General features: G+C 41.0%; 1 long non-coding RNA gene across 3 annotated transcripts; it reads right to left on the bottom strand.

Annotated features, from left to right (window-relative positions):
• Positions 1–2208: 2208 nt before the first annotated feature.
• On the bottom strand, positions 2209–9765 carry LOC110523096. 3 transcript variants are annotated; one of them, XR_002473398.2, is made up of 5 exons: positions 9595–9765; positions 6613–6719; positions 4936–5256; positions 4764–4822; positions 2209–4538 (listed from the first exon to the last, which is right to left on the bottom strand). It is a non-coding gene; the product is annotated as an uncharacterized LOC110523096 (long non-coding RNA). The 3 variants fall into 3 exon arrangements; XR_002473397.2 differs by lacking the exon at positions 6613–6719 and having other exon boundaries at positions 9595–9762; XR_002473396.2 differs by lacking the exon at positions 9595–9765 and having other exon boundaries at positions 6613–6846.
• Between the last annotated feature and the right edge of the window lie 4624 nt (positions 9766–14389).

Here is a 14389-nt window from a genome sequence, read left to right as displayed (position 1 = left end):
CTACATGTTATGATTCTACTGTAAGTGATTTTATTTAGGGCTGCTAGGCCTACATGTTCTTACTGTAGGATACAAGGGGTTTTATTAAATCAACTTTTTAGTGTTTTTCTGTTTAATATATTCTATTCATTCCTACTGAGGGTTGACATGTTGAATTAACAGTTAAACGACAGTAGTTTGACTCTACAGACCGAGGTTAAGCTACAAGACAGAATAGTGAAACAGAAATCACAGGTGTCCAATTGAATTGGAGTTGCCAGACATCCGCCAGGGGCTGATTTTGCGATACAGTGTAGCCTACACATTCATATTTTGGGGTGCTTAACATCACCAGCACCACATCTTTATGATATATCTTGTTATAAGTGCAACGTTACAGGTTGGAATGTCAATTCTCAAATTATATTAGGTCTAATATACGTGACAAATGTACCATTTTTTGTTAAATTGGTGTTTTAATTTGTTGATAAAATGTGGGACATGATTGTTTGGTTGCGGGACAAAATGCGGGACATGATTGGTCACGCCAACATCTGCTACCACTGTTCCTTGATTAAATGTCAACAAATGACATGTTTAGTGTTTTTGTAAATAGAAAATGTTATACTTTCCACCGGGGATTGTAACTGGTTCAGGGAACAGAACCGAAAAAGTGATCCAACCGAAAAAGAAAGTGATCCATACTATTCTGGAACAGAACCATTATTTTAAAAGCATGGGAACCAGTTAATAACGTTATTTTACATTCCAGGCATTTGTTTCTAATCCCACAAAAAGAAAAACAAAGCTCCTATGCAAAGCCCTCACTGTCAGTAAAACATATTCCAGTGTCTGCCTGAAAACTTTGACTGAGCATGTTTAGGCTGCCTTCCCCTACCCCTTCTGAAGCAGAGGCTACTGTACTGACAGGACAAGCTTTTTTTAATGTATTTAACCTCTATTTAACCAGGTCGGCCAGTTGAGAACAAGTTCTCATTTACAACTGCGACCTGGCCAAGATAAAGCAAAGCAGTACGACAGAGAGTTACACACGGGATAAACAAATGTTGTCAATAACACAATAGAATAACCTATATATTTTGTGTGCAAATGTAACGGATGTGAAACGGCTAGCTTAGTTAGCGTGGGCGCTAAATAGCGTTTCAATCAGTGATGTCACTTGCTCTGAGACCTTGAAGTAGTAGTTCCCCTTGCTCTGCAAGGGCCGTGGCTTTTGTGGAGCGATGGGTAACGACGCTTCGTAGGTGTCAGTTGTTGATATGTGCAGAAGGTCCCTGGTTCGCGCCCGGGTATGGGCGAGGGGACGGTTTAAAATTATACTGTTACACAAAGGTAATAAGATTAGGGAGGTAAGGCAATAAATAGGCCATAGTGGCAAAATAATTACAATTTAGCAATTAAACACGAGTGATAGATGTGCAAGTAGAGATACTGGGATACAAAAGAGCAAGAGGGTAAGTAATTATATGGAGATGAGGTAGTTGGGTGTGCTATTTAGCAGAGAACTGGAAGGAAAGGCAGCCAAAGGGCGAGTTGGCTTTGGGGCTGACCAGTGAAATATACCTGCTGGAGCGCGTGCGTGCTGCTATGGTGACCAGTGAGCTTTTTACAGTACAAGATTTTTACAGTACAAGATTTTTTACAGTACAAGATTGATTCAGAAGATAGATTTTTAATTAGCTAGACGAGAATGGATTCACTTTTTCAGGGCTAGTTAAGGATACTATAGGCCTAGTTATCACGTTCCCTGTTCGATTTATTAACTACAAAAAAGGTAAGACGTGTTTTTAATGCCGCTGCCCTTCTGGTGCACTTGTCTGTCCATCACACATTTGATCTATCTTAACTGCTCTATCCGCACTGATCGGTGAAGTCATTTAATAGGTTAAATGTGTTTTTTTTTAAGTTTATTTGACAGGTTATAAAAAGGAATATATACTGGTACATTTTTTGTTGTTGCTTCAAACCAGTTCAGAACTTTATTTTGCTGGTCAGAAGAGTTGAACAAAACAATTGTAAAATAATTTGTTCCAAACCCTGCTTTCTACTCTAGGAATGCTAACAAGTTGTTTTGTTGGCCAAGTACATGGATGTCATAAACAGGTAAAAACTAGGCCTAGTGATCTACAGGTTAGTTCTACAAAATGTGATGGGTTTGACAAATGTGATAAACAATCCGTTTAAAAGGATACCACTAGGAGACATTGATCACACAGAAGTAAACAGTGTTTTAATGTGAATTTGCCCAGGTTTAAGCATATCCAAAATTCAGATACAAGAACAAAGCTTAAAAAATACAATGGATAAAATATTTTGTTTGCAATGCTTCTACAATAATTATTCAAGAACATAATAGCATTTTATCCACATGGAATTAACAAGGCGGTTGTATGATCCGAAGGTCCATGACTGGACAGGCTTCCATTATGTTCTCACCAACCTCTAGAGGGAGAGACTGGAGCAGCTTGAAATTAAGACAAAAACTCACTTGAGTTTACAGTTACAAGAGAAAATTATATCAGCGAGGGGACCAGACTTGTATACAGTGTATATTTTCAAACCTTTGTGGCCAATGAAAAGCTCAGTTGGAATTCCTGTCATGTTTTGGAGCAACTGAATGTTGCCATTGCTTAGGTCTATTAATCACTGATGAGTCAGAGATAACACTAAGTCAGGCAACACAAAATCAGTTAACACAAACCACAAGCAACAACCACAAGCAACACAAACCAGTCAGGCAACAATCAGGCAACACAGCCACAAGCAACACAAACCAGTCAACCACAAGCAACACAAACAAGTCAGGCAACAATCAGGCAACAAACCACAAGCAACACAGCCACAAGCAACACAAACAAGTTAGGAAACAGAGTGCATCACCACACTAATCAGTCATAACAGCATGTATCACCATATAAACTAGACAGGCCAGGATACCACAGCATAGTACCACAGCATATGTATTTATATAAGAAGTCCTATTGTATAGTAGTTAACACTAGTAGTACTAGCGCATGTAGTTTATATGAATAGTACTACAGTATATAGTTGGTAATATAAATAGTACTAAAGTTTTTAGTTGCTCGTATTAAAAGTACTACAGTATATAGTTGTTTATATGAATAGTACTTCAGTATACTGTATACAGTAGTCGTGTATATAATTATTTGGTTTATATGAATAGTACTACAATATATAGTTTACATGAAGAGTACTACAGTATATAGTTGTTTATATGACGAGTACTACAGAATATAGTTATTTATATATGTACCAGGGGTGGAGCCAATGAAAAGGCCTAGCTCTGATGTTGGACAATAACATTCACTTTGATCTAAGGCACTCAGCAGCACAATAGGGATAGTCATGCAATCCTAAGTATGCAAGACGAAACCTGTTTTGACGAACACTACAGCCTGTATAAAACAGTGTTTATTTTCAAACCTCAATCCCCAGCGGATGCTTTCTGTTGCCAATGAAAAACACTGTTGGACTGACTGGTTTACCAGCGTTGAAATTCCTGTCATGTTTTGGAGAAAATGTGTTAAATGTTTCCACTCCTTAGGTGTGTCTTTCAATCACTTGTCCTGAGTCAGATAACACTAACAGTCAGGCAACTAACCAGTCAGGCCAGGCTCTAAAGGAGGTAAGCCAGTCAGGCCAGGCTCAAACGGAAGGAAATTGTTGAGAAATTTCATTTTTATGTAACCTTTAATATTGGGGTTTAACTAGGCAAGTCAGTTGAGAACAAATTCTTATTTAAAATGACGGCCTACCCCGGCCAAACCCTAACGACCCTGGGCCAATTGTGCGCCGCCCTATGGGACTCCTAATCATGGTCGGTTGTGATACAGCCTGGAATCGAACCAGGGTCTGTAGTGACACCTTTAGCACTGAGATGCAGTGCCTTAGACTGCTGCACCACTCTGGAGTAACGACTTTTCAAATAAGTCACGTTACGTTCGCTGACAGTTTGTTAGCATAGAACTGTATAGCGTATCATAACAGCAGTTGCTTGTAGGTACCGTATGTTAGCTAGCTACTAATACAAACTTGCCAGTATATTAACTATATGCTATCTTTGCTTAGCTAAGTGGTATAGCCGTTGTGGGTTCTCAATGAAGTCGTAAAACGTCTAGCTAGTAATTTGTTAGCTATGCTAACAAGAAGTTGTATAGCAACAGCATCAACTACAGATAGACAGGTGAAGCGCTAGTACAATCAACTGAAAGGATACCGGTAATTTACAGTATACTAAAAATCAACAAACAGTATATAGTATGTAATATACACTTATTAAGTATGTAGTATACAGTTTGTTAGTATTCGAACACAGCTATCGCCAAAAACAGTCGTCCCACCATATATGTATTTCTATTAGTACCGCAGCATAGTTGTTTATATAAGTAGTGCTATGGTATAGTAGTTAACACTAGCGCATGTAGTTCAAATGAAGAGTACTACAGTATATAATTGTTTATACTGGGGATAAAGCCGGATGAAGGGGATGTGCTCTGATGTTGGACCGTCAACCAAACCTACAAGAAGAGTGTGACAATGACATTAAAATCCCAGAGAACAGACATTCAGTTCACTAGACATGTTAAAGACTTCAGAAACTTTAAAACATTTATACAAATTGTTTTAACTACTGTAAATAACATCATACCAGTTTTTTTCTTAACATGAAATTCATGTTTGTGGCATGAGTTATGGTTCACTTATTGCTAATTATTGTGTGAGAACGTGGTTGAATGTCCTACCTTGATGGTGCTACAGAATGTCTTTCTCTAAACCACTTGAATCCTTGGCTGCAGCTTTCCTATAACGACACAAACATTAGCACAAGTGTTCCAGGTACAGGAGGACCGTTTCACCATACGTTCAGTTGGCTGTATTTATATTTAATGATGATAATAATTCTATAGTTACCACCTTTTGACCTTGACCCTCTGCCTGATGAACGCAATGAGGAAGGAGACGATGAGGATGCCAACGATAAAGGCCACTACCCCCAGGGTGAGCGGAACACCGATTGCCTCATTGACACTCTCATGGCAGAACTCTCCTCTGTACCCCAGGATACACTCACAGGTGGTGGCCTGTCCCTGAACCACACAGTGACCATGTCCTTTACACAGCTGGACAGCACAGGACTGCAGGTCCAGGCCACGCACCACACCATCGTCCAGGTGGAGGGTTACGGTGGGAGAGATAGCCATGACGTCGGCTGAGCCTCAGGTCACACCAGGGTAGCTGGGGATGGAGCAAAGACCTAAAGCCTTAACATACAGTATGTATAGTACCATCTATACCATGTGTTATAAAATGTCTAAAAACTTGTTTTCGCTTTGTCATTTGATTTTGTGTGTAGATAAATGTTTTTATTCAATTTTAGAATAAGGCTGTAACTTAAAATGTGGAAAAAGGGTCTGAATACTTTTCGAACGCACTGTATCCTCATTATGGCTGAGCAAACAGCTAGACTAGAAGACATGCTCTGTAGTTATGGCTGAGCAAACAGCTAGACTACAAGACATATGCTCTGTAGTTATGGCTGAGCAAACAGCTAGACTAGAAGACATGCTCTGTAGTTATGGCTGAGCAAACAGCTAGACTAGAAGACATGCTCTGTAGTTATGGCTGAGCAAACAGCTAGACTAGAAGACATGCTCTGTAGTTATGGCTGAGCAAACAGCTAGACTAGAAGACATGCTCTGTAGTTATGGCTGAGCAAACAGCTAGACTAGAAGACATATGCTCTGTAGTTATGGCTGAGCAAACAGCTAGACTAAAAGACATATGCTCTGTAGTTATGGCTGAGCAAACAGCTAGACTAGAAGACATATGCTCTGTAGTTATGGCTGAGCAAACAGCTAGACTAGAAGACATATGCTCTGTAGTTATGGCTGAGCAAACAGCTAGACTAAAAGACATATGCTCTGTAGTTATGGCTGAGCAAACAGCTAGACTAGAAGACATATGCTCTGTAGTTATGGCTGAGCAAACAGCTAGACTAGAAGACATGCTCTGTAGTTATGGCTGAGCAAACAGCTAGACTAGAAGACATATGCTCTGTAGTTATGGCTGAGCAAACAGCTAGATTAGAAGACATATGCTCTGTAGTTATGGCTGAGCAAACAGCTAGATTAGAAGACATATGCTCTGTAGTTATGGCTGAGCAAACAGCTAGACTAGAAGACATATGCTCTGTAGTTATGGCTGAGCAAACAGCTAGACTAGAAGACATATGCTCTGTAGTTATGGCTGAGCAAACAGCTAGATTAGAAGACAGGTGTGCTTATGGCTGAGCAGAGCTAGATTTGAAGACATATGTACTGTAGTTATGGCCGAGCAGACAGTTAGAAGACAGATACATTTATGGCTGAGCAGAAAGCTAGATATGAAGACAGATGTAGCTAAGGCTGATCAGACATCTAGATTAAAAGACCGATGTAGCCTAGTTATGCTTGAGCAGCTTGGAAGCACCCAGTCAATCAGGTTCAACAGGATCACAGACCTTAAACAATGGCTCCAGGTGAAAAACTGACACCCAAGGCAGGAATGGTGGAGAACATTACATACCAACACATCTCTAAAAAGGTTACTTACTAGTATTAGAGTGTAGAGAAGACTAACCAGTCAGGGCGTAGAAAATGCTTCTTTAAAAGAGGATACCTTGGTTTAATCTGGGATATGCATCTGAATTTACACTGCTTCTATAGAGGTGTTCAGAGAGAGAGAGAAACTTTCCTTTACAAAATAAATCAGGAACAGGAAGGAGACGAGCACCTAACCCAAGCTCTGTGAATAGCTGAAAACAGGAACTATCAGCTCAGCTAGAGCCAACTACCCCTCCCTGCTGGGAGGCAGTCACACAGACACTCACTGAAATGCTGCAGAGGAAACGGACTGCCTGTGTAAAGACAGTCTAATTCTGATCTTCATTTCACTAATTGGTATTTTGACCGCTCTGAAAAAGCTCTGACGTGAAAAGATCTGATTGGTCAAAAGACCAATTAGTCTACAATTATATATAAAAACATTTTTTTTCAATATCAGGAAGCCACAGACACAGGAATGAAGAAAACAAACTCATGCAAATTTATGCTGAAAAACTGAAATTATGTGCAAATGGGCAGTTGAGAGCTAGAGAATTCAATGGTCAATCCGTTTCTGGGCAGTTCCTTCCACTGGTACTTGATACTGCTCTGTTTTGGCCATTGTGTAGAGTGAGACTAGCGTGTGTTGCATGACCTAATATTGCTGTCTAAGGGTCTTATGTTGTCTGATTAATCAGGCTGTTTTACACAAATCAGCAGTGGTGTAAAAGCGTCCAGTTGTCATACTGGAGTAAAGATACCTTCTTAAAAGTAAATTAATCAAGTAAAAGTCACCCAGAAAAATACTACTTGAGTAAAAGTAAAAAAGTATTTGGTTTTAAATATACTTAAGTATATTTTAGCAATTACATTTACTTTTGATATTTAAGTATCACAAGTATAAATGATTTCAAATTCCTTATAATAAGCAAACATCACAATAGAGAGATACTGCTGCACTTCTAACCTCCTGTCCAATGTATGACCATAGAGACAAATACACATATTTCCCTCAGATTACACAGATCCACAAAGAATTCGGAAAAAAAAAAACGATTTTGATAAACTCCCATATCTACTGGGTGAAATTCCACAGTGTGCCATCACAGCAGCAAGATTTGTGACCTGTTGCCACAAGAAAAGGGCAACCAGTGAAGAACAAACACCATTGTAAATACAACCCATATTTATTTTCCCTTGTGTACCCTTAACCATTTGTACATCGTTACAACACTGTATATATACACTTAATGTGACATTTGTAATGTCTTTATTGTTTTGAAACTTCTGTATGTGTAATGTTTACTGTTAATTTTTATTGTTTATTACGTACCTCACTTGCTTTGGAAATGTTAACACATGTATCCCATGCCAATAAAGCCCCATGTGTGTGTGTGTGTGTGTGTGAGAGCGAGTGAGAGAATCGAGTACTTTTGGGCATCAGTGAAAATGTATGGAGTAAAAAGTACTTTTTTTTTTAGGAATGCATTTTAGTAAAAGTTGTCAAAAATAGAAATGGTAAAGTACAGATACCCCCCAAAACAAAGTACTTTACTCCAGTGCAATTCATTGGTTTCATACAGCCTGAACCATTGGAGTGTAAAATAATGGCAATGTTCCTTTCAAGCCAGAATGTTGAATACATTTGATTTAAAACCGACTCTACCGGTTGTCTGTGTGGTTGGTCCTTCAGCTGCTTTTATTAGATGCAAAAAATACACAGGATAGTTTTGTTAACCAGACTTTATTGAGAGATGGTATGTTTGGCATTGCCAGCTGAATGCGAGGAAACTCATTTAAAATGTTCAGTCAGCGGTCAGGTAACTTTCGGCTATTGTTTACATATTATGCAAGTGTTTAAATCATGTGTGTTAGACTGAAAACACACACCGAAATATAAACTGACCGAACCATATACTTAAAGGCACTAAAATAAATGGGGGAACAATACTTTCCTGTAGAGTAAGTTGATATGTAATTGTATTCAACATTCTGTCTTGTATTTATATTTACACAATTTTGCACTGCAAGGTTTCAGACTGTGTACAGTATATGAATTCATTGTGCATTACAGCCTGATTAGTCAGTCAGACAAGGTCTCATGAAGTTATCAGGAACGCGGTCCTAGGCCTTAACTGGTCTGTAACATGATTTAAAAATGTGAATATTTTGCTAGGTTTCCATCCAAAAAGTTGACAGATTTTTATTAAAATATTATAAAACTCAAAGAAAACATGTACATTTTCTGGTTCCAAACTGACTTGATAAAAATCTGTGCATTATGTAGGGCACACAAAGTAATGTTTCACTTAAGTTTATCGACCGAATAAAAAAAATCATAAATTTAACGCGTTTGCATCACATTCAACTGTACGGATAGATTTGTCCCAAATGTTGCGTTAAATAGCCAGTGTGCCTATACTGGTCTTGACACGTGCAGTTTAGCCAAAAGGTAGCAGATACAGTATGGGTAGGCTGTGCGGGTTGTCTCGTCTACATGATATTATTATGGATAAGAGCGAGAATATTTTTATTTGTCAAACAGCAGTCAAGCATCGATCATCATGTCAGCAGAATGCCCTCGATATTCATTGTAAAGGAGCATCTAGATGCACTTTCACTACCCTGTTAAGTTCATAACAAATGATTTAATCTGTTGCCTAATAAACTGCATGGTTTCCTGAGTTGTAGTGGGAGGGCCACACACCATATCAGGTCACTCCAAGTTTACTTCGATAGGATGGTTATAGTATCTATAATTGCGCGTTAAAGCATTTCCACCGCATTTTCTCGCGAAATTAATTTTACCAACACAAAAAGATCACAATGTCGAACAAGAAGATTCTCAGCATTTGATAAATTGTACGGAAACTTCCTGTTTCCATCACAGCGTTTAAAAAAACAAAAACTATGACTTGACTCTTATAACTGGTTGACGTGCGAAATCAGGACCGTGTATTATATACATGTGCTCAGGAGATCGCAAACTTACCGAGTTCAGGGCCAGCTCTTGACCACTTGGTCGTTGACAAAAATAAATATGCACAATCCAAAAATATTTGTAAAAAGCTATTTGAAAGACTTCTGGACTCTTCTCGCTCCCAGACTGCCAACAAATCCTGAGTGCTCACACCTGAGTAATTATCAAGACTTCCTGGAAGAGCACATCACCTAACCTGGTTTCTGCTGCCCCCTGGGGATTTTTATTTATATGATTTAACCTTTATTTAACGAGGCAAAACCCTTGGTCTCATACCTCTCTCAGGCCTGGGAGTTAGAGACAAACTAATGTTAGGTTTCATTGATAGACTTATTTCATCTCTTATATAGGCTCATTTTCCTATGTGACTCTATGCTTATACATGACTCATTCAATATGGCAGCCTGAGCCTCGAGGTTAGAAAAGCGGGTTAGCAACTGGAGGTTTGCCTGTTTGAATCCCAGTGCCGACAGAGGAAAAAAATCTGTCAGGAAGTGAGCCTGCAACCGTAGGGTTGTTGGCGTCAATATCTCAGGTGCCACCTACTGCCTATGTTCCAGTTAGCAAGGAACTTAAAAAACTGCTCGTTGGGTTCTGCAATGTGGCTGCCCTCTGCTCCAGCCTCTCTAACCTAATGTGTGTATTACAGGGGGCTTGGATAAAAGCCTAAATCAAATTTCTGCCGTGGATTTATAATCTGCTAGTAAGTCATGCCCTGTACTAGCCATATTGCCTACATTGTTTAATCTGCCCTTTGGGATAGTTTACATGTTCAGGCTATGAGTTGAGTTGAGTTTATTTTTTATTTTTACAGGGACAGTGCACATTAATCAACGTTTCAGTAAAAGTGCCGGTTTTAGCCAGCCGGCTAATTTTCAACCGCAGTCCCTGGGCAGGTTATTAAAAACAATTACAATATAGACAATAGCAGCATAGAACAAGCAAGACATAGCAACATAGGACAAGCAAGACATAGCATACAGACAGAGCAACATAGGACAAGCAAGACGTAGCATACAGACAGAGCAACATAAAACAAAAAGTAGCAAGACAAAATTCATAAAAGCAACAAAGTGTTTCCACACCTCACAAGCTACAGACAACAGACAACATGGAAAGCGGCAACACACAGCTAGAGACCATGTTCACAAATCTGATTGACCTTTAGCCATGTCTTCAAGCATTTTGTGAAAGTGTGATATGTGGTGCAGTTATGTGTGTCTGATGGCAGTGTATTCCAGACATGGGAAGCTCTCACAGAGAATGCAGATTTACTAAAGGTGCTTTTCCTTAGGGGAACTATACAGTCACCTCTCATGGCAGACCTTGTGGATCTGCTGCCATATGTCTGGGTTTCCTGTTTAACAAAAATATTGAGTGGAGGGGGAGCCAGGCCATTAAGGATCTTGAATACAAGACATGCGTCGGTGTATTGCACAAGATTTTCCCAACTCAAGAGCTCATGCTTTCTAAGGATGTGACAATGATGATGGCTATTGGGCTTCCTATCAAGCACTTTGAGAGACTGTTTGTAGACAGACTGAATAGGTTTTAATGTTGTACAGCAAGCTTGGGCCCAACTAGTCAAGCAGTATGTTAAGTGGGGGAGTATCATAGATTTGAAGTACAGTTTTGCTACCTCTGTAGTCAAACAATTTCGTATAAATCGGAAATTAGCTAGGTTGAATTTGGTTATTTGAATTACCTTTTTCACATGCTTTTTAAAAGAGAGGTTGGAATCAAGTATGATGCCAAGGTACTTAAAATCGGATACCACCTGGAGCTTCTCCCCTGACACAGACATCTGGCTCAGTAGCATCTGTTGCCCTCTTTGTGAAGAACATGCAAACAGTTTTTTTCACATTGAGATGCAAACACGAGTCACTGAGCCATTTTGTAACCTGGACCATTACAGTAGTGAGTTCTTGTGCAGCTTGTTGTTTGCTCTTTGCATGCACATATATCACATGTATCTATGTGGTACCCATTGCTTGCTGCCGGCCTATTGCGTATCACATTCACCCAAGATGGCCGGCATAAGTCATCATGTCTAGCCCTCTACCAATATCCCAGCTTGTTTAATTCTTAGAATGCTACCACTAACTATGGCGTTTATACTATAAAGCAATCCGAAGCCCTTCACATGCTAGGATTCATTATATATACACTACTTATACCCTGTATACCTGTGTAGCTCAGTTGGTAGAGCATGGCGCTTGCAATGCCAGAGTTGTGGGTTTGATTACCAAGGGGAACCAGTATGAAAATGTATGGACTTCACAATTACCTCTTTCTCCCCAATTGGTAGTTACAGTCTTATCCCATCGCTGCAACTCACCTACGGAATCGGGGGAGGCCATGCGTCCTCTGAAACACGACCCTGTTAAGCCGCACTGCTCGCTCAACCCAGAAGCCAGACGTACCAATATGTTGGAGGAAACACGGTCCAACTGGCAACCGAGTCAGCTTGTAGGTGACTGGCCCGCCACAAGGAGTTGCTAGAGTGCGATGAAACAAGGAAATCCTTGCCAGCCAAACCCTCACCTAACCCGGACAACGGTGGACCAATTGTGTGCTGCCTCATGCGTCGCCCGGTCACGGCCGGCTGCAAGACAGCCTGGAAACGACCCCGGGTCTGTACTGACACCTCAATAGTGCTTTTGACCACTGCGCCACTCCGTAGGCCTTGGCTATCCCTTCTAATGTATTGACTAATCTGGAAGTTCGAGTGGCGCCCGAGGGGAGGGCCAACCATGCTATTTTGTTTGTTTTTCCCGTTGTTCGTAACTGGTTTTGTACATAATGTTGCTGCTACCGTCTCTTATGACCGAAAACAGCTTCTGGACATCAGAACTGTGATTGCTCACCTAAAACTGGACGAAGAGTTCTTCAATTAGGCGGACGGGAGGGATATACTACTAGACACCCGTCCAGGCCCAGATCCCCGTGTTTCGCTGGAGAAGGAAACTGAGATTTTGTGGAAAAAGATCAGGGTGCCTTGCGAGGATCAGGCGGCTAATCTGCCGTTGCCTTCCGTCCTGCTAGCTAATGTTAAATCGCTGAAAAATAAATGGGACGAGCTGAAAGCATGTATAACCTACCAACGGGACATTAAAAACTAATATCTTATGTTTCACTGAGTCGTGGCTGAACGATGACATTAAGAACATACAGCTGGAGGGATACATGCCATCAGCAAGACAGAACAGCAGCCTCTGGTAAGACACGGGGCAGGGGTTTAGCACTCGTCGTTGGAAGAAGGTGAGTGTGGTAAGTGAATGCGCTGCGTGGTAAGTGTCCATATTTTTAATAGAACACTGATCAAAAACAACAAAGTGAATGAACAAAACAGTTCTGTCTGGTGCAGATACAAACAAACAGAAAACAATCACCCACGAAACACAGGTGGGAAAAGGCTACCTAAGTATGATTCTCAGAGACAACTGACGACACCTGCCTCTGATTGAGAACCATACCAGGCCAAATGCAAAACACAACATTGAAAAACGAACATAGACAACCCACCCCAACTCACACCCTGACCAACCTAAAACAAAGACATGAGAAAAGAACTAAGGTCAGAACGTGCCAAGGGGCCTATGCATTTATGTCAACAAAAGCTGGTGCACGATATCTAAGGAAGTCTCTAGGTTTTGCTCGCCTGGTAGAGTATCTGTCATCATAGATAATAGAGGTCTGTCATAATATAATAGAGACAGTAGATGTAGTTGGTCTGTCATAATATAATAGAGACAGTAGATCTAGCTGGTCTGTCATAATATAATAGAGACAGTATAAAATTAAGTTAGCCCGGCCAGGGCTCCTGTGCTACCACCGAAGTATACTCCTGGGCTACAATATCCAGACCCCTTCTACAGCCGGTACGGGGCATGGAACCTCGCAGATCCTCTATGACTGGAATACCGACATAATCTGCCCGAGGACTCCAACAGGCCCCTCAGGTGCGACGCCCACTGAAGGCCCATTATGCTATCCAGCTAGGCCTGCTAGCTACCTAGAGCTACTTGGAATCCTACTAATTCCACGACTGTTCTATCGATGTCAACGCACAAAGAGGCAAAAACAGACTTACCCCCATCGCGACGTCCCCCAAAGGCTAACTTTCTAGCCCCTGCTATCTGCTTGCTTGCTAACCCGGTCTGCTAACTTGCCTCCCCGGTCTGCTAACTGCTAGCCATTGCTAACTGCTTGCTTGCTAACCCGGTCTGCTAACTGCTTGCTATCCCGGCCTGCTATCTGCTAGCTTGCCCCGGTCTACTAACTGCTAGCTGCCGGCCCTGGCCTGCTAACTGCTAGCTTACCTGCCCGGTCTGTACTGCTAGCCCATGCTAGCCCATGCTAACTGCTTGCTTGCTAACCAGGCCTGCTAACTGCTAGCTACTAGCTTGCTTTACTCCCGGCCTACTAACTGTTAGCATCGGCCTGCTAACTGTCTGAATCGCCGTGTCCCCAGCCAGCCCATCCACTCACTGGACCCATATGTTCACTTGGCTATGCATGCCTCTCTCTAATATCAATATGCCTCTTCCATTACTGTCCTGGTTAGTGATTACCGTCTTATTTCACTGTAGATCCTCTAGCCCTGCTCAAAGTGCCTTAACCAACCATGTTGTTCCACCTCCTACATATGCGATGACATCACCTTGTTTAAATATCTCTAGAGACTATATCTCTCTCTTCATTACTCAATGCCTAGGTTTACCTCCAATGTGCTCACTTCCTACCTTACCTTTGTCTGTGCACTATGCCTTGAATCTATGCTATTGTGCCCAGATACCTGCTCCTT

Source organism: Oncorhynchus mykiss, chromosome 5, assembly GCF_013265735.2.
Source record: "Oncorhynchus mykiss isolate Arlee chromosome 5, USDA_OmykA_1.1, whole genome shotgun sequence".
NCBI classification, from domain to species: domain Eukaryota; kingdom Metazoa; phylum Chordata; class Actinopteri; order Salmoniformes; family Salmonidae; genus Oncorhynchus; species Oncorhynchus mykiss.
Note: the sequence above shows the minus strand (reverse complement) of the source record. Positions and strands in the feature narration are given on the sequence as shown.